Source organism: Schistocerca cancellata, chromosome 9, assembly GCF_023864275.1.
Source record: "Schistocerca cancellata isolate TAMUIC-IGC-003103 chromosome 9, iqSchCanc2.1, whole genome shotgun sequence".
Taxonomy (NCBI): Eukaryota; Metazoa; Arthropoda; class Insecta; order Orthoptera; family Acrididae; genus Schistocerca; species Schistocerca cancellata.
In genome coordinates, this window is record NC_064634.1 from 279272506 (window position 1) to 279297633 (window position 25128).

Consider the following 25128-nt stretch of genomic DNA (forward strand, 5'->3'; position numbering starts at 1 on the left):
CACATTATCTTTAATCAAGAAGGATTATGTCTTGTGACCTTGACTGCCTTGGTGTAGGACAATCTATACCGATCTGTCTGTTCGGAAAGGTTTCATTCTAGGATTGGCGGAAAAATAACCCCCAGGTGGCAGCGCACCATCTTGTTGAAACACTCCACATGGTTGAAATACCTGTAACTGAGGTGCACTGTGAAAATCCAATACGTCTAAGTAAACTGTTGCCCCAATGGTAAGCTGAATGAAATACAAGGGTCCAATAGCGGAGCCGTGTATTAAGCCGCAATACACATTTATTTTCGGGTAGTTTCTTATCTGCTGTACCACGATATGAGGATCCTCGGAGCCCCAGATCCATATATTATTCTCGTTTACGTTGCCAGAGAAGAGAAAAGTAACTGCATAAGACAAACAAACTTTATTAAGGAAGTCATTGTCTGCACCGATTCGGTCCCGCCTGTTGCTAGAAATTCAGCACGACTCGGTCTATCATATGGCTGCAGAGCACGCAGCGGTTGCCTTTAGTATGCACAGAAGTTCAGTCGTTTCCGTAAAATCTTCACAACAGTGTTTTCAGGTGCTCCTGTTTCTCTGGGAACACCACACGTCCATTTCCGCGGAATGAGTTGAAAAGCTGTGAGCAGGGTATCGAAGTGTCGTCACTCACTCCACATCTACCGCCTTTTGCAATGTCACAATATTATCAGTCTCTTTAGACTTTTCGTATCAGTTTTTGATACCTGCCACATCTGGCACATCCCGATTATACGCAGTTCGGAACTGTTGCTGAACTGTAATAGGCGACCGTGTTTCACGGACCCACAAAACACATTGGTCTTTCTCGTGCATAAGCGCTATTGTGCAGTAGTAGTCCAAAATTACACTACCAGTAACAAGAGAAAGAGAAAAGAAATAAGATGCTGTCAGAACAGATGTAGAAGGGTGTCGATAAAAAATTCATGTGTTAAGTTACCACCTACAGAAAAACGGAGTCATGTGCAAGTGTTTACAGGAAAAAAAACTTTAAAGAGTTGCGCTATCACTTGCAACAAAAAGTATAGCAGTATTTAGCATAGTTCCATATAAATAAATTTTTGTGATGGGGAAAGACATTGTGCTCACCCTGTACGTATTATATTTATAAAGGTATTGCAGCCTGTTAAACAATCTTCTACGACTGGTTCTGGAGATGATCCATTGAGCTGGCTTTTCCTGTCTGACCGAGCGCCGTGGTACACTGGTAGGAAGACACTGGATTCCCATTCTGTAGGTCGATGGTTCAGAGCCCCGTCCCGCCATCCTGAGCTATGTTTTCCTTGGTCTCCTTAAAGCCTAATTCTGAGACGGTTTTCCCGAAAAGGACGCGGTTTGTTTAATTTCTCATCCTTGCCTAGTCCGAGCTTAAGTTCTGGCTCTAATGACCTCCTCGTCAGTGGAACATCGAACCCTAATCATCCGTTTTTCCTTCTATTGTGCCCGCTAAAGACGTCTACGACCTCGTCCGAAAGAAAACGAAACTGCTCGTTTTGCTGAAGAAGTGCCTGCCTTAGCGTGACAATTGCTCAGTCGTTTACCTACCTAAAGCAACATTTATGCTACGCTAAGCAACCCGCAACTGATTATCTCATTGGCTTTGGATGACCAGTTTGCAACAAAAAAGCAACGCACTCCGTCTTCAGGCCACAAGTGGCCCATCGGGACCATCCAACCGCCGTGGCATCCTCAGGTGAGGATGCGGATAGGAGGGGCGTGTGGTCAGAACACCGCTACTATTCGGTCGAGTAGCTCCTCAATTGGCATCACGAGGCTGAGTGCACCCCGAAAAATGGCAACAGCACATGGCGGCCCGGATGGTCCCCCATCCAAGTGCCGGCCACGCCAGACAGCGCTTACCTTCGGTGATCTTACGGGAACCGGTGTATCCACTGCGGCAAGGCCGTTGCCACACCAGTTGGCAACAGATCTGTTCATGTGAGCCGCCGAAAGGCACGAACAGTGAATCTCCTGCAGATCCCACCTCTACAGCTACATCTACACTCCAGGAAATGGAAAAAAGAACACATTGACACCGGTGTGTCAGACCCACCATACTTGCTCCGGACACTGCGAGAGGGCTGTACAAGCAATGATCACACGCACGGCACAGCGGACACACCAGGAACCGCGGTGTTGGCCGTCGAATGGCGCTAGCTGCGCAGCATTTGTGCACCGCCGCCGTCAGTGTCAGCCAGTTTGCCGTGGCATACGGAGCTCCATCGCAGTCTTTAACACTGGTAGCATGCCGCGACAGCGTGGACGTGAACCGTATGTGCAGTTGACGGACTTTGAGCGAGGGCGTATAGTGGGCATGCGGGAGGCCGGGTGGACGTACCGCCGAATTGCTCAACACGTGGGGCGTGAGGTCTCCACAGTACTTCGATGTTGTCGCCAGTGGTCGGCGGAAGGTGCACGTGCCCGTCGACCTGGGACCGGACCGCAGCGACGCACGGATGCACGCCAAGACCGTAGGATCCTACGCAGTGCTGTAGGGGACCGTACCGCCACTTCCCAGCAAATTAGGGACACTGTTGCTCCTGGGGTATCGGCGAGGACCATTCGCAACCGTCTCCATGAAGCTGGGCTACGGTCCCGCACACCGTTAGGCCGTCTTCCGCTCACGCCCCAACATCGTGCAGCCCGCCTCCAGTGGTGTCGCGACAGGCGTGAATGGAGGGACAAATGGAGACGTGTCGTCTTCAGCGATGAGAGTCGCTTCTGCCTTGGTGCCAATGATGGTCGTATGCGTGTTTGGTGCCGTGCAGGTGAGCGCCACAATCAGGACTGCATACGACCGAGGCACACAGGGCCAACACCCGGCATCATGGTGTGGGGAGCGATCTCCTACACTGGCCGTACACCACAGGTGATCGTCGAGGGGACACTGAATAGTGCACGGTACATCCAAACCGTCATCGAACCCATCGTTCTACCATTCCTAGACCGGCAAGGGAACTTGCTGTTCCAACAGGACAATGCACGTCCGCATGTATCCCGTGCCACCCAACGTGCTCTAGAAGGTGTAAGTCAACTACCCTGGCCAGCAAGATCTCCGGATCTGTCCCCCATTGAGCATGTTAGGGACTGGATGAAGCGTCGTCTCACGCGGTCTGCACGTCCAGCACGAACGCTGGTCCAACTGAGGCGCCAGGTGGAAATGGCATGGCAAGCCGTTCCACAGGACTACATCCAGCATCTCTACGATCGTCTCCATGGGAGAATAGCAGCCTGCATTGCTGCGAAAGGTGGATATACACTGTAGTAGTGCCGACATTGTGCATGCTCTGTTGCCTGTGTCTATGTGCCTGTGGTTCTGTCAGTGTGATCATGTGATGTATCTGACCCCAGGAATGTGTCAATAAAGTTTCCCCTTCCTGGGACAATGAATTCACGGTGTTCTTATTTCAATTTCCAGGAGTGTACATCTACAATGATACTATGCAAATTACATTTAAATGCCTAACAGAGGGTTCATCGAACCACCTCCACAATTTTCTATTACTGCAATCTCGTATAGCGCGTGGAAAGAACGAACACCTATATCTTTCCGTACCAGCTCTGATTTCCCTTATTTTATCGTGGTGATCGTTCCTCCCTATGTAGGTCGGTGTCAACAAAATATTTTCGCGTTCGGAGGATAAAGTTGATGACTGGAATTTCGTGAGAAGATTCCATCGCAACGAAAAACGCCTTTCTTTTCATGGTGTCAAGCCCAAATCCTGTATCATTCCTGTGACACTCTATCCAATATTTCGCTATAATACAAAACGTGCTGCCCTTCTTTGAACTTTTTCGATGTACTCCGCCAGTCCTACCTGGTAAGGATCTCACACCGCGCAGCAGTATTATAAAAAAGGACGGACGAGCGTAGTGTAGGCAGTCTCCTTAGGTAGATCTGTTGCATTTTTCTAAGTGTACTGCCAATAAAACGCAGTCTTTGATTAGCCTTCCCCACAACATTTTCTACGTGTTCCTTCCAATTTAAGTTGTCCGCCCCCGGTAGCTGAGTGGTAACATGTCTCCGGGGTGTATTGGTATCGATAGACTTCGATCGCGCATTTGACAGGCTGAGTCATGCTTATCTTGCGGACGTGATGACGAAAATGAAGTTTCCGGAAAGTTTTGTCACCGTCGTCATGAGACTACTCCACGGAGCCGCATCCAAAGTGCTCATCAATGGACGCTTGGTGGGACCCATCGCCATATCACGATCGCTCAGACAAGGGTGTCCGCTGTCAACGATATTGTATGCCATCGCTGTCGAGCCGCTGCTCTGCGGGAGCACGGTCAGGCGACGAGGCAAGAGCGGCCTTTCATCGGATTAATTTGTATTGTATGGCTACGGGAAGTCGCCTGAATATGGCAAAGTCGGGAGCGTTGAACATCGGGAGAGGACTCCCGACAGGAAGTGTAGCACCATTACAGCCGATCAACAAGATGAAATGCCTAGGAATTATCTTCACTACAGACGTTCGACGCACGGCGGCACTGAGTTACAGACATCTTCTGCAAACAATTCGTGCGAGTGTCCGAAGTCACAGGTTAAGGGAACTGGATATGATACAACGGGCCACGTTTGCCAACATTTATCTAGCTTCTCGCATCCCACACCTGGCACAAGTTCTTCCTATGCCGGTGGTGTTGGCACGCCGAATCCTAGCGGCACTAGGATATTTTGTGAGCACAGGTCTGCTTTTTAAGGTAGGATACGAAACCCTCACCCTTCCTCGTAGTCGTGGAGGTCTTGGACTAGTCCACGTACGCGACCGAGCAGTGGCTATTTATGTAACCACAATGATAAAGATGTGGACACGACACCACACCAGTCTGACGGGCACCTTGATAGACGAACTCGCTCCATCTTCTCGTTCGGCTCCGGTAGCGGTGTCTCACATCTCACCATCGCTTGCCCATATGCGAACCTTCTTTGTGGAACACAGTTATGTACATATGGAACTACCGACTACCAGGACGGCAACGACACGTGATATATATCACATCTTGACTCGACGACGGCCGAATAATGCCGTAGAGCGCCGCCAACCAACAGTTACGTGGTCAGTGGTATGGCGTACAGTGCACCACCCACACCTTGATACGGGAACGCGCGCACTGTGGTATCAGGTGGTAAATGGGTAATATGTGACTCGTTCCAGGTTGCATACAATTCATATGGCGGACGAGCCACTGTGTCCGCAGTGCAATGTTATAGACACTGAGGAGCATCGCCTGATATGCGGTCCTTCGGCGGACGTATGGTGTTTGGTCAAAAAAATGATCGCCTTCTTCCTTCGGGTGGGGCCGCAAACAATAGAACCACGCATACTACTTCTCCCAGATAGGACATATTATCCCCGAACAAAGACAAACGCAGTGACTTGGGTTCGAGGTTTGACTGTGCGTTATCTTTTCCGAGACGGCAGTAAGAATGTTCTCGACTTTTGGGCCTTACTACGGGAACATCACTCACAGCTTATGAGCCCGCATCTCGTGGTCGTGCGGTAGCGTTCTCGCTTCCCACGCCCGGGTTCCCGGGTTCGATTCCCGGCGGGGTCAGGGATTTTCTCTGCCTCGTGATTGCTGGGTGTTGTGTGCTGTCCTTAGGTTAGTTCGGTTTAAGTAGTTCTAAGTTCTAGGGGACTGATAACCATAGATGTTAAGTCCCATAGTGCTCAGAACCATTTGAACCACAGCTTATGAGACATCCGAGATATCGAACATATTACGCAAATTTTTTAGGGAGTGCCTTGCTTGATCCCCCAGCCAATTGGGGTGTCCCGGGTAAGAGAATGTAATTATTGTCTATACGTATCAGAACAAGAAAGGACCAGGACAGTGGAGAGGATCCACAACCACACGTGAAGACGTACCCGACACCAACGCGAGGTATAACGGGATTAGCGAGGTACGCGCCCAAAAGAGGAACGTAGACCGTTATTGTTTTGTACTGACAGAAGCAGGATATTTTTTTTCAATATTATGTAAAAAAAAGTCCACTTATTTACGTTTCCCAGCAATATTTTATTTTATAAAGGTCATCGTCTTATATAAAAAAAATGCTAGCAGCAGTTTATGTTTGTTATTGTTACTCCATTATGTAAAAAAAAAGTGGTCAGCGCGACAAAATGTCAATCCTAAGGGCCCGGATTCGATTCCCGGCTGGGTCGGAGATTTTCTCCGCTCACGGACTGGGTGTTGTGTTGTCCTAATCACCATCATTTCATCCCCATCGACGTGCAAGTCGCCGAAGTGGCGTCAAATCGAAAGACTTGCACCAGGCGAGCGGTGTACCCCACGGGAGGCCCTCGTCTCACGCCATTATTATTATTATAATTTAAGTTGTTCGTAATTGCAATACCTAGGTATTTAGTTGAATTTACGGCTTTTAGATTAGACTGATTTATCGTGTAACCGAAGTTTAAGGAATTCCGTTTAGCACTCATGTGGATGACCTAACACTTTTCATTATTTAGGGTCAACTGTCAGTTTTCACACCATTCAGATATCCCCGCGGAAAACATCACGTAGAAAATCTCTGAGCCGCAAAAGGCGCATATGCAGACGCATGTAAACTCAAAATGGGCCTACTTTATAGGTGACAACCACGAATCGAACCTAATTGGCAAATACGTAAATGGGAAGCGAAAGTCTCAATTTTTTGTGTCGTCCTCGTACGCAGCATTTTCCAGAAGAGGCGGAAGAACACAACTGTAGTAAATTGTTCGCGCTCTGCCACTGTTTTGATCCATATTGATGAATTTTTGCATTGGGTAATGATACAGATAGACATCGAAAAGCGGTCATACATCTACATCTACATCTACATGACTACTCTGCAATTCACATTTAAGTGCTTGGCAGAGGGTTCATCGAACCACAATCATACTATCTCTCTACCATTTCACTCCCGAACAGCGCGCGGGAAAAACGAACACCTAAACCTTTCTGTTCGAGCTCTGATTTCCCTTATTTTATTTTGATGATCATTCCTACCTATGTAGGTTGGGCTCAACAAAATATTTTCGCATTCGGAAGAGAAAGTTGGTGACTGAAACTTCGTAAATAGATCTCGCCGCGACGAAAAACGACTTTGCTTTAATGACTTCCATCCTAACTCGCGTATCATATCTGCCACACTCTCTCCCCTATTACGTGATAATACAAAACGAGCTGCCCTTTTTCGCACCCTTTCGATGTACTCCGTCAATCCCACCTGGTAAGGATCCCACACCGCGCAGCAATATTATAACAGAGGACGAACGAGTGTAATGTAAGCTGTCTCTTTAGTGGACTTGTTGCATCTTCTAAGTGTCCTGCCAATGAAACGCAACCTTCGGCTCACCTTCCCCACAATATTATCTATGTGGTCTTTCCAACTGAAGTTGTTTGTAATTTTAACACCTAGGAACTTAGTTGAATTGACAGCGTTGAGAATTGTACTATTTATCGAGTAATCGAATTCCAACGGATTTCTTTTGGAACTCATGTGGATCGCCTCACACTTTTCGTTATGCAGCGTCAACTGCCACCTGCCACACCATACAGCAATCTTTTCTAAATCGCTTTGCAACTGATATTGGTCTTCGGATGACCTTACTAGAGGGTAAATTACAGCATCATCTGCGAACAACCTAAGAGAACTGCTTAGTTACACACTTACATAGCACGACGAATAGTTCCCTTGTAATACCATCTGCCGCGATTCTTTTTCGTGTATAGATAGTAAACTTTGTGCAGAAATTAAGGACGAAAGTAACATTCGCCAGATGTGCCACTGCCAAGTAAAATAAGTCGATGAAATTTGGGTCATACATGAAAAGAAGAGCTTCGGTATAGTACAGAAGATAACTGAAAGAAATACGCAGTGAAACGAAACGAAATGACAAAATGTGTGTGAAATCTTATGGGACTTAGCTGTTAAAGTCACCAGTCCCTAAGCTTACACACTACTTAACCTTAATTATCCTAAGGACAAACACACACACCCATGCTCGAGGGAGGTCTCGAACCTCCTCCGGGCTCAGCCGCACAGTCCATGACTGCAGCGCCCCAGGCCGCTCGGCTAATCCCGCGCGGCACGAAATGACACTCTTACTCAAAGACAACAATTGCGCTGAAGTCCAACGGTTCATGATGGACCCTTAGACATTACAAAAAGCGGGACATGGTTCTAAATAGGCTGTATGATCCCCACCGGTAGCAATGCATGCTCTGCAACGTGCTCCCATGCTGGCCGCCGGGTTGGTAAAGAATTCTTGTGGTTAGGCTTTCTATTCCGCCACCAGCGCGGTTGACAACTTCTGGTGGTCATTGGTGCATGTGGACCTTCTGCAGTACGCCTCACACACGTGCTCCATGGAATTTAAGTCGGTGAAACGGGCAGGTCTGTCCGTTCACTGAGTATCCTCCTGACCTAAGAACTCTTCTACCTCTGCTGTTCGATACTGTCGCCCATTGTCATCCATAAAAATGAATTCAGAGCCAAATGCAGCCCTCAAAATACACACTGGGGGAAGAAGTTCTGTGTCACAATAACGTTGGCAGATGAGTTTACAGTATGGAAATATTTTGGGGTCAGTGCGCCCATCCAACATTATATCTCTCGATACAGTAACTCCTGGACCACCAAAATTATCATGTTCGACTGTGCTGGACGTAACATCGTATGGCGAAAGGTGATAACACGTAATGCACCCAGGAACTTTGTCGAACATGATCGTTTTGGTGATCCATGTGTTATGGTCTGGGGATGCATGGTGTTGAATCGGTGTACTGATCTTCAGACCTTTGAACTCCAAACTTCCAAATACGTCAAGTGAAGCTTAATTTTTGTATGCAAAAATAAGATTTTAAATACCTTCCAGAATATGAAATTCTTTTTGGAAACACAAAAATGTGTTCCTTGTAGTCGAAATTCGTAAAAAGTAAAACGTAAGGCATCTTCCCCCTCCCCCCCCCCATTCACTGTATGCTGAGTAATCCTGAAGGAAGCCCCATACACTAAAGCAGTACTGAAGTTTCGGCCATGCTGGTGTACTGTATGCCATTCTTTCTTGTAAAAACCTGCTATTTCCTTGTATCCTTACAATGAATTGTAGCCTGCACCTCATTTGCCTACAATTACCACTACGCAGTCGTGCCCTCTTCATATCTCTACACATTAGTACTGCAGATAGGCCCTCAGCTGGCTTAGTGCAATTTGAGAAAGTACTCCGTGTCTGGAGACCACGACTTCGACGGCGCAGTAAGCCCTACCTTCCGTTTAGTTTCAGTTTGTGCCATGTACAAGAGCAGCTATTCTTAAACATTTTTTAAACTTTCGGACAGTCTCTCGAAAGATAAACCCCGCGAAAGTAAAATCTCCTTTTAAAACAAAAACGGGAAGCATGTGGATCTAAGATACATGAAAAGAATAAAGAATTCGTTTGTAGGCACCTGATTGTACCATTTCGCTCCGTAAAAGACCAGTTATTGAAACAGGACCGCTATTTGTCATCCAGGTAGTTTTGAATATCTGTCTAAAATACTGATGTTCGATAGTCAAGAGATCCTAAGATTTTTTCCATCTCTATTATCTTATCTCACCTCTACGAACGATTTGTTGTGCATGGAATCCCAAGATATACCGTTGTTCGGAGATCATGTAGAAGCTTAACTCTTTTTCTTAATATTTAGTATTTTTCGCGAGTTTTATGACTGATTTTCTGCGACCCGCTACGAATTCTCCTGTGCCAGTATCTTCATCTCAGAGTAGAATTGCACTCTACTTCGTCATTTATTTCTACGACATTTTCCAGCCTCTGTCTTCGCTACGGCTTTTTGCGTCTGTAGCTTCCTCAAGCAGCATGGAAGCTATTCCTTGAGGTCTCAGCACACGTACTTTCATCCTATTCTGAGATACTCGTTGGTCACGGTCTCGTAACCACGGTTGGAATCGTACGTTCATGCTAATGATGTTTTGTATTGTTAATTTGTGTGTCTGGCCAGACTAGAGCTGTGTTGGCCCTGGATTTATAACAGTTTTCTATTTTACGTCTTCAGTTTTCTGATTGGTGAAATGAGGCAGGCCACGAATTTCTCTCCTATGTCCTCCTATGCGCTCAATTATTTGTTGGCTGTATTCCAATCTCTGTTTGTCGTTACACGTTTTACCCTCTACATATCCCTCTACTACCATGGTGGTACAGCCTTACGTTGTTAACACATGTCCTTCATCATGTCCCTTCCTCTTATCAGTATTTTCCAAACGACTTTTCTTTGCTGATTCTGCGTGGAACTGCCTCATTTCTTATCTTATCAGTCCACCTGATTTTTAACATCCTGTAGAATCACATCTCAAACGCTTCGATTCTCTTTTTCTCAACTTTTATCATAGTCCACAATTCACACCCATACAATTCTGTGTTCGAAACGTACATTCTCATAAATTTACTCCTCAAATTAAAGCCACTGTATGATACCACAGAACTCTGTTGGCCAGGAATGTCCTCTTTGTCTGTGCTAACCTGCTTTTCACGTCTTCTTGGCTCCGTCTGTCATACATAACTTTGCTTTCAAGCTAGCAAAATTCCTTCACGTCATCTGCTTCCTGGTTTCCACTTTTTTGATGGTGAGTTCTCATAAATCTCATTTATGATACTCCTCACTACCTTCGCGGCCTTCAGTCTCTCTCAGTCCATATTCTATACTCAGCAGACTTTATATTGCACTCGGTATGTCCTGTAATTCTTTTTCACCTTCCCTGAGGTTGGATATGTCATTACCCAATCTTATCGATGATATCTTTTCACCCAAAATTGCATTCCCACTCTAGATCTTTTCTTTTGTTTCCGTCATTACTTCTTCGATGTGCAGGTTGAACAGAAGGAGCAGTTCGAGCACTTCGTTCTTGATCCTTCATTCTTAGCTTTTATCTCTTGGTTGTAGTACATACTGGAGATTACTAGCATTTTCCTACACCTTACATGTATTTTCTTGAGAATTTAGAAAATAGTCTATCATTTTAAATTGTAGAACGCTCCTTCTGGGTAGACAAAATGCAGGTGTCTTGGTTTTACTTAAGTCTTGCTTCCATTATCAAGCGCAGCAACAGGACTGTTTCCCTGGTGTCTTTGTCTTTCCTAAAGCCAAACTGCTCCTCGCTTAATAGATTCTCAGGTTTTTTTCCATTCCTCTCCATATTAATTTCATCAGCAACTTAGATACATGAGCTGTAGAGCTGATTGTGGAAAAACTCTCGCACATACTTCCACATGCTGTTTCCGGCATTGTATAGGTGATATGTTTCCGAAAGTGTGATGATTTGTCTGCAGATTCATAGGTTATACAAGTTAGCTTGAATAGTTGCTTGACTTTAACTTCCCCAATGATTTAGAATTTCCGAAGGAATGTTATCTCCTCTTCCAAAGCTCTGATAAATTCTGACTCTAATATGTCTCCCTTACGTCTTAAACTCTAAGCAGCCCTATAATTATTTGAGTAAATCGGTTGCAATGTCGGCGAACGACAAAGGCGTATCATTTCCAATAGGATGATGCCTAGTTAAGTAATATGGAGTTCATGCCAACGGTCAGGTACTAGACAGTGTCAGTCATTAGACTTCTCTTTTAATGTTTGAAGGAAGAACTGTGAAAAATGTAAACCAGAATATGTGTCATGGAATTAAACTTTGTAAGTTATAGAAAAAGCAAAAATTGTGAATAATGTCTATTAATTTCCGAACGATGTTCCTAACATTTTGCGTATTTATTTGCTGCATAATACGATGTTGTGATGACTATTCTGTCATATTTAACTGCTGATATCTCTGTGATGGTTGAATTAACTGGTTCCATTATTCAACATACAGTTCTCTCGCTATCTCTATCTCGATGTTCAAGACAATGATATTAATAATCCATTTTGATATGAAATCCTCAGTAACCCGCAACTCAAAGAACCAGGAAGCAAAGTCACTGATAGTGTACTAGGATTCGGACGAGTGAACTCTGCTTGCAGATAAGTTTATTCACACGGTAGTACAGGAACGTGTTGACACCGGTCCATTCTGATAGAAGCTGATAATGGGTTTTAATTTGACGCTAACAGCAGTCAAGTTTTATTGGAGGAAATTAAAACTTTCCAGTTGTTCCTCAAATTCTGTGAGCTGTGTACCATTTAAAACGTTCACTTACAACTTTTTTCGTACGACGTGAAGCACGTAGAAGTTGTTACCTGTGGCTAAATTTGCGAAGTGCTGTTAAACTAACGTCACTGGAAAACTGTATTGTTTTCCAGTGTAATGTGTGAAATAAGGAGAAATCGAGAGATAGTAATAACTAAACACGACCCCCACAATGCTGCAAACATGCAATATGTATATGCTATCTGACGGAGAATCGCTAGCGAGGAAACAAATGGCGACTGACTGTAGTAGTTTCGGTAAACCTTTATTCGTATATTCGTCTCACTATCAGTGTTGAAATTCTTCCAGTGAAGAGCTCATTACGTTTATTTGCGTCCTTCAGACGAAAACTCCGAAATGTGTTAAGCTTAATTCTGAACCCCCCCCCCCACCCCCACCCCACACACACACACACACACACATACACACGCACAAACATCAGGTGCATAGGTGCATAGAATCTTGATTCAGTTTTGGACTCAGCTTTAAGTAGTCCATAAATGCCTGTGAACGAAAGCAAATTACAGCGTAAACAGGTTTCATGAGGCAGACACGTACTGTAGCGTCACAACACAGGATGCACGTGGTCCACGCAGAAAAGAGACTAATTAATTGTAATTAAATCTGACAACGTTTCAGTGAGCGGAAGTCAACAAAACAGAAACAGTGAGAGCGAGAGAAAGAGAGAGAGAGAAAGAGAGAGGGCACAGTACACGTGCAGGCACCGGTACGCATTAGCGTAATGCTGGCCGTCTTAGAGCGCGTCTCAAAGTCCACGCGGGAAGAGAAGGCTGCGCCCAGCCAAGGCGTCCGGCGCCACACACACACACACACACACACACACACACACGTGAAGCCGCTGGGCCAGAAAAAAAGAATAGCTGCGGATTAAAAAAGGTAAAAGGAGGCGCAGGGAGGAGAGGAAGTGGAGGGAGCGCGGCGCCTTCGGCGCTGGGTGGAGCTTACGTAACGCGGACTCCTCCCCCCGCCGCTGGCCGCGCTAGTGGGCCGCCGGCAGCGCGCCACGCGGCCGCCCGCGGAGTCTGCCCGCGGCGTCGCCAGCGTCTCTGGCGGCCAGTGCGGCGGCGGCGCTGCGACGCGGAGGGACGCAGGTACGTCACACACCACCCCCCTCCCCTCCCGCCGCGTGTCTGTGTGTTTGTATGTGTGTGTGGGTGGTGACGTCACTAGCGCGCCGACAGCTGCCGCGGCCGGAGCCGTTGCAGGCGTGTTACGATTTCTCGCGCCCGTAATCGATATACGGAGGCCGTGTATCGCAAGTTTTCTCCGCGTGGTCTCGTTTCCCAGAACTTAGCTCCTAGGCTGCATTTCACTTCGGCTGGATCGTGGCTACAGCGCTTCCTTGGTAGTCGTGCTCACATTACTTCACTCAGCACGACAGTGCCAAATAGTGTAGCCTGTTTTTATTTTTGTTACTAAATTATTGAATAAGTAAATAAACCCCATACATGAAATACTGAAATATTTTGAAGATTCGGCAGATATGTTTCTTCTCTTAGCACTTTTTAAACGGATAGATCACCCAATTTACGGAACACTGTAATCACAGTAACGTCCACTATTTTCTGCTCTGTTAGCAAAGACAGATGTAGAAATTTCTAGTTTCGGGACGGAAGATGCGTTTTAATGTTGTAATCATAATGTTGTTAAGTAATGATGCTGAAAGTCGGTTTCAACCAAAAAGTAGCGGATGAAGCTGTTATTTTCGGTTAATTACTTCTTCGGAAAGCATTTCACCACGTGACAAAGCTGACCATTTATTCCCATTCTTGTTTGCGGCAGTATCTACAGTTAATAGATGGCATCGTAAGAAACTTACTCGTAACACGATTACTTAGTCGGAAAAATAGATATTTTCAGAAAAATATATATTTTCATTGTAAGCATGACACTTTTCATATTTTTATTTATTTGCTAATTAGAGAAGTCATAGTTTCTTATTTGCGACCATAGCTAAACCATTGTACGACTCTTTGGAAAATGAAGCTAATTAATCCTCATAACTAATTTGATTCACTGTCCTTACCAGTAACAAATCATAATGTTTACATGTATGACAATTACTTCCGCTCCGTTTCCTTCCTTTCCGGCAAACCGGAGACTGTATGCTAAAATCTTACTTGATTCACTTTACCTATTTATTTACTCATAGGAAAAACAAGTAGAGTTTGTGTACGTATCGCCAAAAGAAAAACGTACTTTCCTCTGTGCTATCATTTTGGTACTCATATTTGTACTGTAGAATGCCAGCGATAAACGGTTTCAATCTTCTCCGTGACATTCAGCATATCGATTGGACCAGAACAACCTGTTGCGACCTTAATCACTTCTCCGCTTCCGAGGTGTATTAAGAATATTTGAAATAAGCCTGCCGTTTCGCGCAGTTTCCTCCTATAACGCTTGTTCTGTTTTCTTTCCGTCGGTTTTATTAAAAGTAATGCATCCTCAGTTTTTTCGCCAGTAACTACAATTCTCTATTTGAAACAACGTTTAAGTAGTAGAATTATTGCTGAATGACATTCAATGGTTTGTTCTTAGACTTTTAACAGCCGAACAATTTTGCTGTCCAGTTTCATACGGTAATGAATGTTGCGTATTTGTGCTTACAGTGATTCTCCTAATACTGTTAGTTATTTCCAATTATCTCCAAATGGATGTAAAGTTTTATGACATATTAATTTCCATAAGAAGCTGTTCTATTATAAGTTTTGGTCTACAGCGTTATTATTGTCTACTGAGGAATTAATTTACGGCTTCAAAGTCGATAAACGTCATTATAAATATGAAATAAAAAGTTGCAGTCTGTCATTTTCTGTGCACCACGTATTAGTATTATCAGAGTTAGAGACGTTTGTGGTGTGTAACTATCCTTTCTTTTCATGTTCCTTTAAAAATATTAAAAAAAGTTTCTATTATCTTTTGACCTCTCCGTGGGGTGCAATTGGAAAAGTGCTGAGCAATGTGTTATGTCCTGCAACGCCGTCACCGCTACTGCAGCTTGAATTTGTTGGAGACGCGCGACTTATTTTACGTAACATATCAACATTATATGTCATAATGGAAATTTTTTCACAAATAAATCATGTTCATTATAGTTACAGCGTGATGTATATGTTGCCATTCAAACAAACCAAATGTTATTGCATTTAGAATTCTGTTCTGTTTTTCCGTCTGATAAATGGCTGACTAAGACGGTTATTACAACAAAGCTTCAAGTTCGAAGTTACAAAACTAGCACGTAATGCAATTTATTTCAAAAATAACGCCATATGGTTCGAAAATCTGCCATGCGTTTTAGTCAGTAAGCGTTGAAGATCGTTAAATTCAAATAAGACTCGACTTCATAAAGTACACTGATTTCCTGGTTTGGCATGCTTTCGGTCACTAGGTCATTGAAGAGAGAAGTCTTTCCGATTGAATGCTCTTGTTATAACGTATTGGATAAAGAGCTATTATTTTACCGATATTGGGGAAAAATCAAGGAAAGTGATGAAACAAAATCAGTTACCATAACCTACTAATAGATTGAAAACCGGAGTTTTGTATGTGATCGACACAGATTCACATCCCAGCAACCTGTAGTGCTGCTACATAGGCCTATATGCTAAGGGCAGTGCTGGTGATGGGAATTAATGTTTTCTAAGGAGACAAATAAATTTCAGAATATTTTCAGCACAGAATGTTGTAGGAGTGACACTTGCATAAAGTCGTGTACTTCCAATAATCACCGGGAATCTAAAAGAAAGATTTTCAGATTGTTGCCGAAAAAGTACTCATTAGCGACGAGAAAAATCTGGTTCCCCCTGCTTGCTACGTTGATTTTTACTATTTTAATTGGTCTTACTTCAGTGATGTATGTTTACAGAAAGGAAAGGGCATCTTTATGTAAACATATTGTCAAGGAGCAGCAGTTAGTGAACCACTGACTTAGGCAATAATGTTACTGATTTTAATAGTGCTGTACAAATTTCTGCATGAGCTTATTTGCTTATCAGGTGTCTTAGAAGCTATTAACAGCCTTCAGTATGTTTACAAGAATGCTTTTCTTTTCTTGGTATCTGTTTGTGCTGTTTGAGGACCACGTTCTAGTCTCAGATGCTTCTCGATTAATGCTTGCCTTTTCTCCAGTAGACTTATATCTTTTGGGCAAGTCGTATTTTTGTTCTTTCGAATCATTCTTTTACCCTTTTTATTTCATTTCCTTTCACCTTGTTATCATAAAAATTCCAAACTCCACGAAGATGGCAACTTCCTATCTGAGTGCGAAACTTACAAACTTATTACCAAACTTGGCACAAGGACCTAGACGTGCATATTTTGCTCAAAGAAATGTGGACACATAAAAATCGAAATCCGTTGGCCAGACCTATCGAGACGCCACACATTCGTTTGCTTATTAGTATTTAGTCTCGATGGAACTGAACAAGAAAACTTCACAATGACTCGCAACTGCCCACAGTTGAATGCTTTTTAGACGACAGTAGCTTGCCCAGTTCAATAATGTTATGTGTTTTCATTATAAATTAAGACAGAATGTGATATATCTGATGCGCTTTTGATATATTCGTAATTGGGACTGTGTATGTTGATTTAAACTGGACGATGGAAACAGAGAAATCACATAATTTTAGAAGAGGTTGACGGTGTTTGTTAATTGTAGAATACAATCGTCTGTGTAAGGAAAAAATCCTGAAGGTGGGAGATCATTCCGAAAACATTGTGTTTAAAATAATAATTAAAATGGAAATTTGATTGGTGTGTTGTTCATTAAAATTAGTATGCAACAAGGACAATGAGTACTTATGATACTATTTTTTTATTTCTTTATTCAGACTAATTGTATTTACAAGAGCCAAAGAGGGAAACTCAACGTATTTGAAAGGTAGATTGTACTTCCGTAGTCTGTAGCGTTTCTCACACGTTGACTAAGAGATTTTCCGCATTGAAAGCGGCAAGACCAAGCTTTCGACTCTCTGGACTTACGGGAGGTGGGAGATATACATTTTACAGTGGGTGTAAATTTGAACAGCGTACGTATTCCGCTAGTATGTGATGGTTACATAGCGTGCACAGGAACAGAGCGTGTCTATATAGGCTGTATTGTTTTTAAAAAAAATTGTAGACATTGCTGCTACTCAAGACGTAAACAGGAAAGAACTTTTTTACTCGTCTAGATACGTTTGCTCTTGGAAATTTTAGAGACAACTTTTCTGCATTGGGTATTGTCTTTCCTGTAAGACCTCTCACTGAAATTTTTCGTGACAGAGTCGAATTAAATAAATAAATTGGTGAGGAATCGCACAGTCCTTCTCTGAATCATCGTTATCTCTTGCTTTTATGCAAACTGGTAAGAATTCCAGGTTGATAACAGTAATTTGTCGGATGAGAATGTTGTAAACTATCTTTTGGTGCCTGAATGATACTCTCGTATTGTTCTCTCAGTGAATATCAGTTTGACATCTGTTTACTCCAAAATAAGATTTACGCGATCCTATCACCTCAAATAGTTCTTGGTGGCTATCGTAGATATTTAATATTTGTGGCATTCCACTGAAAGATTAGTAATGGCATAATCCAACAATACCGAATCCTTTCATCTATTTAGAAACATTGGCAAAGTGAAGCACGGTCACTTCAAAGTCAGTAATGCATAACTTTGGATTTTTTTCAATTTCAATTTTGTAAAAATGAGACATTCGGTTATATTGTGCAAGCTAATTCAGTGTTATCCACCGTATGTTAATGAAAAGAGACTATCAATTAGGTATGTATAACGATACAGATTGGGCTTAGATCTCTTTCTCGGCTTTGTTTACGCTTTTGTGGTCCGCACAGGAGGAGAAAAATCAGTAGATATAATTTTTAACTATGTAAAGTCTTTATACTCGTTGTGTGACAACGTGCGGCAAACATCTAAAACCTTCAGGAAAGCTCTCGTAAACAATTATCTTCCATCGCCAGACACGAAAATTGCAATCGATTGGTCTATTTTTACCCTGTATGATACCTGTACTTCATCGACAAATGCAAAATAATTGACGCAGAACAAAAGAAGGAACCCATGGTATCCGAGTACACAGTTGATGATAAGCCCCTGTAAGTTTTCACATCTTTTAGATATCTAGGGCTGTCTCCACGAAGCAATATGAAATTTAACTGACACTGAAATAATTAGCAAGAAAAAGTAACAGGTGACTTAGACGTGTTGTTACGATTCTGGGAGAGCGCTGTGAATCTGTTTAGGAAACCGCACGCAAGATTCCTTAGCGACCCGATATCAAGAATTATTTCGTGTCTTCATGTAGTAGGCTTCTCGGAAGACGCTGAGCGAATTCAGAGGGGCGCTCCTAAGATTGTGTAAGGTCATCACAGAGCGGGTGACAATGTAACAGAGACGCTAAGCAAGCCAAAACGAGAATAGTTAGTAGAAAGGCAACATTAGTCTCGCAAAATACTGGTGACTAAATTTAGAAAACCGATACTGCAGGTAAACTGTGGAGCGATTCTGCCTCTTCCATCGTAGTCTTATGAACGATAGAGAGCACAGACATCCATGCTGCCCTTGCTCTACCTACTACAATTATTTTCCAGCATCCATGATATTATTATTTAGGGATCATGAGGATAAGGTCAGATTCCTCTCACCACACGCGAATGGAGTAGTATGTCGTCATAATCTTCAGTCCGAAGACTGGTTTTATGAAGCCCTCCAAGCTAGTCTCTCCTGAGCAGTTCTCCTCATTTCTACACAACTGCTACAACCGACATCCGTTTGAACCTGATTAATCTGTAGTCAAGCCTCTGTCTCCCCTCCAACCACATTCCCCCCCGCCCCAAATCATTAACAGTTTGACGATTTCCTGATGCCACAAGATGTGGTTATCAACCGACCCCTTCTTTTAGTCAATGTGTGACATAGACTTCTTTCTTCCCCAATTCGATTCAGTACGTCCTCAATATTTGAAGAAATTCATGTTACCATAACCATCGGCTTTTAGCGAATAATGCAGTATTGACGACTAGTTTTGTCAAGAAATTCCAATTTTAAATCTACCTACGTAATAGTAAAATTCTGTCTGTGATGTTTGTCGACTTGAAAATGTAATTTATTAGTAAAACTAGTCGCTAAAAGCAGTTTGGATGTTATTATTAACTTCCGCAAAAGCAGTGTGTCCCAGGAGGAATGATCAATAGCCTGTTGAGAGATATGACAGTTACGATCACTTGAAGCAAAAAACTTCATACAGACATATGCCGCATTCCGGACGGTTTCCGAGGCAGAACACATTTAATATACATTATTATTTATTTTCTCTCTTATTCAGTACATCGTCAGGTTTAGACATGCACAACCGTTAGTAAACATTACAACATGCGTTTTACAAAGCGTGAATTGAAAAATACGTATTTTGAACCCATTCACCTCTAAGCAATATGACATACGTCACACTGCAGCTGTTGTACAGTTCACAATAAAGGTCCCAATGTCTCACCGTGAACATCAACGTATTTCAGAACGTGTTGTAGTGCTTGCCGCTGCACCTTCTGTAATGACGCAGCGGTTATGATGCGCTTATGCAGTTCATTTCGTGCATTAGTTCTTCCGAATCCTTGATCATGCATGCTTAAGTCCGAAGTAACACTGCATAGTTCTTCTTAACAACAGATATACTGGAATATCATATTTATCCGCCGATACCAGACAGCGACTTTCTATTAAAATGTCCTCGCCCGCACGGGAATTACATAATGTGTGTGGGAGTACAGGTTTTGAAGCAGGAACGACGACATATGAATGTTCGGGTCTGGCCGTTAGCCGTGCACGGATAGCCGATGCGGTTGAGGCTACGGCTGGCGTAAAGCAGGATATCCGGGTTCGAGTCCCGATCCGACATAGGTTTCCATTGTCATCATTTCCTTGTACAGCTGATGGTTATTCGTATTCGTAACTGCGAACACATTCATGTATTTCATAACGGCTGCAGTTGCCACAGTTCCCGTTCCTTTGCGTCATTCTTCTTAACAACACAAGCTCTACAGTATCGTATTCCCTGACAAGTCTGGTAAAAAAAAAAAAAAAAAAAAAAAAAAAAAAGATGCTCTTGTAAAATGACTGGATCCATTAGCATGTTACCACTCATGACGTACCAAACATGGAGTGAAAAACCATTTATGAAAACGGTTTCCACTGTAGCGTGGCGATTTTCCTGCGACAATCGATGATTATTATGTGTTTTGTTGATTTCATTTCGTGTAAACGTGGCTTCATCAGTGAATACTACTAATGGAAGTAAATGACAAGTTCGTTTAACCAGTGAAAAACTTCCAGTCGTTTCGCTTTGTCGCCATCGTGAAGAAGTTCTCCGCACGCAATGTTCGGCATAGACGTGAGACACACTGATAGTGCAGACAGTCGCCGTGTGCTGGCAGTAGAATTACGCTCTACCATTTCAGTGATGTGTTGCTTTTCCTGAACAGGTCGTTGAACGGCGCCTTATTAAGAAAAGTACCTGTTCCACATACTGTGGCAAAAACTCTACGACCAGGAATTTCCGGAAAATGCCAACGATATTCTTCGACGGCAACAGGAACACTACCGTCGCAGAAGCCGTAAACGTAATCCGTATCTGCATATTCTTTGCAAGTGTAGATGTGTGGCATTTCAGCCAACGAGTGTACAAACACAGTTAACCGATGCTTCACTCGATTCCTCGCACTACTTCAATCACAATAGACCACGGACATCTGCGCGTTCAACGGGCTAGTTTACGGGCAGAAAGACATCCAGAGCAAAGGCTCTGAAAGCAACGAGGTGGATTGGAACAGAACAAAAGTCAAAGAGGTTTCTTGTGTAAGAGACATACGTGCACCTCACTAGCCAAAAACAAACGTACATTAAAAGTGTTCTTTCTCGGAAAACATTCGGGATAGGGCATATGTCCATATGAAGTTACTTGCTTCAAATGAGCCTTCCCATAATATCCCTGAATATTGGCCATTCTTACTGGGACACCTTGTATATTAGAGCTACAGAGCATGTTTCACAAAGAACCCATGTTGCATTCTTCTGAATCACGACATTTCAAATGCTATTTTGTCAAAAACTGACATTTTCAGCTCGTGGCTGTGTACAAAATATAGGTTCACTTTTACATAATAGATTACAGCAACCACCCACTTTTTACAATGCTATTTATTTACTTTAACAGCGCCATTACCGATTTCGAACCGACAGGTTCATCTTCAGACGGCTAGTTCACGTTTTACATTGGGTTTCGCCTATTTTTTCCCCACCTGACGAAACTTCCTTGGGTTGGTGGTACCGATGAAGAATTCGCGCCATTATGTTCCAGTGCAGATTGCTCACCATCTTGCAGCAGAGAAAACTGTGTAATGCACTTTTGTGTGTATATATATATGCACACAATGTAAAGCACCTTTCATACTCTAATAAGAATAACAATGTTTATGGTTGTAGTATCCCCATCTTTGTACACAGACTTCCACATGATGAAACTACTTAGTGTGTTAGTGGCGCTTTACATTATGTGCATATTCATATGTACAAAAATGTACAAATACAGTTTTCAGTGCTGCAAGATGATGAGAAACCTGCACTGGAACATAATGGCGCGCATTCTTCTTCGGCAGGACCACCCCCAGGAAGTTTTGTCAGGTGGGGAAACAAAAGGCGAAATCCAATGTAAAGACGTGAACTAGCCGTCTAAAGGTGAACGCGTAACCGGTAACAGCGCTGTGTAAATAAATAAACAGTGTTGTAAAAAGTGGCTCGTTGCTGTCATCATCTGTGTAAAAGTCAACCTACATTTCAAATGCTCCTGTTCTCTCCTCGTTCGAAGTGTTTACTGTCCTTGTTTCACTTCCGAATAAGACTACACACCAGAAAAACGCCTTCAGAAAGGAAGTTCATAACGTTTACATCTACATTTGCATCCACATCAATACTTCGCAAGCCACCTTACGGTGTATGGCGGAGGGTACTTCTTGTACCATTACCACTTCCTTCTTTTCGTGTTCCAGTCGCGTATGGTTCGCGGGAAGAACGATTGCTTCGATGTCAACGAATTTCTCTGTTTCAGAAATTCTTACTGTTACCAGACTGCATTTTAGATCCCATTTTCTTTGGCCATTGTAGCTTTTTGTGCCTCCCAAATTATATTTTTCTAATATATTTCCTACAGCATCACCCGATCTGATTCGACTGCATCTCATTATCCTTGTTTTACTTTCGGTGATTGAAACTAGAGCTGTAAAACTACCGTAGGTTACCGTACGCTACCATAAGTAAGTACAGACTACTATGATAGTTTTGCTAGTGGCTTTGGTCAGTTAAGATCATACCAGCATTACCTGCATGTTAGGTGTGTTGCATACGTATCAGACTTTAACTCGTAACTATTGATTTCTTTATGTATTTGATCGGTGTTTTACTAGATTCTCCCAGAAACTGCAGGTAGTGAACTGTCTAGAAACTGATTGAGGATAAATAAACGGCAAGGTAATCTAAGAACATTTTTATTCTTCATGGTTATCCTTCTGTCTGGTACTCATCTTTCGCATTTATCAGTAAGAACAGGAAAGTGATACCTTTGATAATGTTGAAGAACGTTTTTACTGAGTACAATATAACAACAATAATAATTACACACACACACACATGATTGCATAAATATGCAGAAATTACGTGAACAACTATTTTATTACTTTTAAAATGCAATTTATATTCTGTAAGGGTATAAAATACACAATGGACTAACACTGAATGAAGTGCGTTTCTTACTGTGTGCAAAACAATCAACAACAAAAAAAAGTAAAGAGAAAGAAGTCGATGGCTGCCATTTCCTCGCTTACCCATTCATTTATGTCTCTTTCCATATAAATTCTACGAAAATTACCGGTAATTCTACCATTTACTACAGCATTTATTTCTGTGGTGTACCAAAATTATCGAGCCGAGTTTTGTCAGAGAGCAACAGAACTGCGAATGGGTAACATTGTCCCAAAGTACACCGAACAGTGGTTTTGAGTGTGTACACGAATATGTCCAAGGCAGCCAGACTTGCGACGAAAAGATCATAATAGAGCCTGACGGGGAGGAGTTTCAGTTCACTATCACTCAAAACGAGCTGTATAGGTCGGGCGCACGTTATCTCGATCGATGAAGTGGACTTTTACATGCTTCATCCACGTCTGCAGCGCCGCTTAAAAACGTGATACTCCCGTCCAAACGGCAGAGAAACGGCTCTAATCTGCTGGGCCGTGATGAAAAAGCCGGTCTCCATTCATCGGCCCGCGGCATCGCATTTTACGTGCGACAGTAAAATAAGTACAGCACACCTCTTCTCCCGCTATCCCCCAAAATCACCGCTGCCGCTGCTCCCGGGACAGTTTTCGTCGCCATGTAAATGAGCGTTACTACTAGAGAGATTGAGCGCTAGCTAATTTAAATGAGACGTATCCGTACCGGCCCGGTAATGAATAATGGATAGATTCGTCACAGATAATCGCCGGTGACATGCGGCAGGCCCATGTTTCTTCGCCAGCGAGCGCAATAACGTATGCGTTATTCAAATGGCCGCGATAAATATGGCATCAACCCGAGGAGGCAGCGGCGCTGCCGAGCCCCACCCCGCGGTCGGACGCGGCGGACACTGTTAAATGTGTGCGGGTGCGCCCGTCCACAAATATTGTTCCGGACTGCCGCTTGATAAGGAGCGCGGGCGTAATCTGCCTTGTCGGCACGAGTTTTCGTCAGAGTAATTAGTGGCGCAGTAATTGGCGCCAGCGTAATGCGACGACACGCCTTCATTAGAGGAACACGCCAGTCGGTTAGCGCGCGCTGCTGCCGCTGTCACTGCGCGGCATTCCCTCACGCCAGCCCACCATCAGCAGATAAAACACGCCGACACGCGACGGGACGGTCCCGGCAGAAGCTGCCGCGCCGGGCTGCGCTTTCGCTCCGGCGGTCCGGAGTCCTTCCGCGCGGCGGGTTCACCTGCTGGTCCCTATACTGCAACGTCGACAATCTCTACAGCGTCGGAAGACTTCCTACAGAAATTTCGGGAGCCGAGGTGAAGCACAAACTTCTGCAGCCACTCGGTCTGCCTCACTCGACTGTGTCGCGTATAGTGAAAACTCCAACTGGTTAGAACAAACCATCTGCCTGTATGACGACGTCGGCGCTTCATGTGCCTACGTAAAGTGTGTTTACAAGGGTCATATTTTACTGTAGCTTGTCTATAAAAACAAAAATCTGTTGTCGAATGTATGAAAGATCATCGTCTGAGGACGGTTTCACCGATTTGCGGGATTTTTTATTGTTGTGTTCGTTATTGCGGGGACAAGGTTTGTATGAAAGAAAATTTTTGGAAAATGCAACAGGAAAGTCGGAAGTTAATATTAGTTGCCGCATGTAAGAAATATCATCAGTTAAAAACACCCGCGCGGGATTAGCCGAGCGGTCTGGGGCGCTGCAGTCATGGACTGTGCGGCTAGTCCCGGCGGAGGTTAGAGTCCTCCCTCGGGCATGGGTGTGTGTGTTTATCCTTACGATAATTTAGGTTAAGTAGTGTGTAAGTTGAGGGACTGATGACCTCAGCAGCAGCTCCCATACAATTTCACATACATTTCAACATTTTGAGTTAAAGACAGCTTGTCAGATTTGATAGATTTTTGTCTTTCTTGCTTGTATGAAAACAATTTTTAGAAAAATCCAACGAAAAATTCGCAAATTAAAATCAGCTGTGAAAGATTATCATTTGAGGACAGCTCGACCGATATGGTTATTCCTTTATTTTTGGGTTGTATTCATAATTGTTGATGGTAATAACGTTTTTGGTATGAGAAAGAAAGTAAATAAATTGTATACAGTTTGACAGTTCTGCTGTGAA

The 25128-nt window shown here is 43.4% G+C and overlaps 1 pseudogene; it reads right to left on the reverse strand.

Moving 5' to 3' along the window:
* Positions 1 to 1823: 1823 nt before the first annotated feature.
* LOC126102437 (5S ribosomal RNA) lies at positions 1824 to 1941 on the reverse strand (annotated as a pseudogene).
* Between the last annotated feature and the right edge of the window lie 23187 nt (positions 1942 to 25128).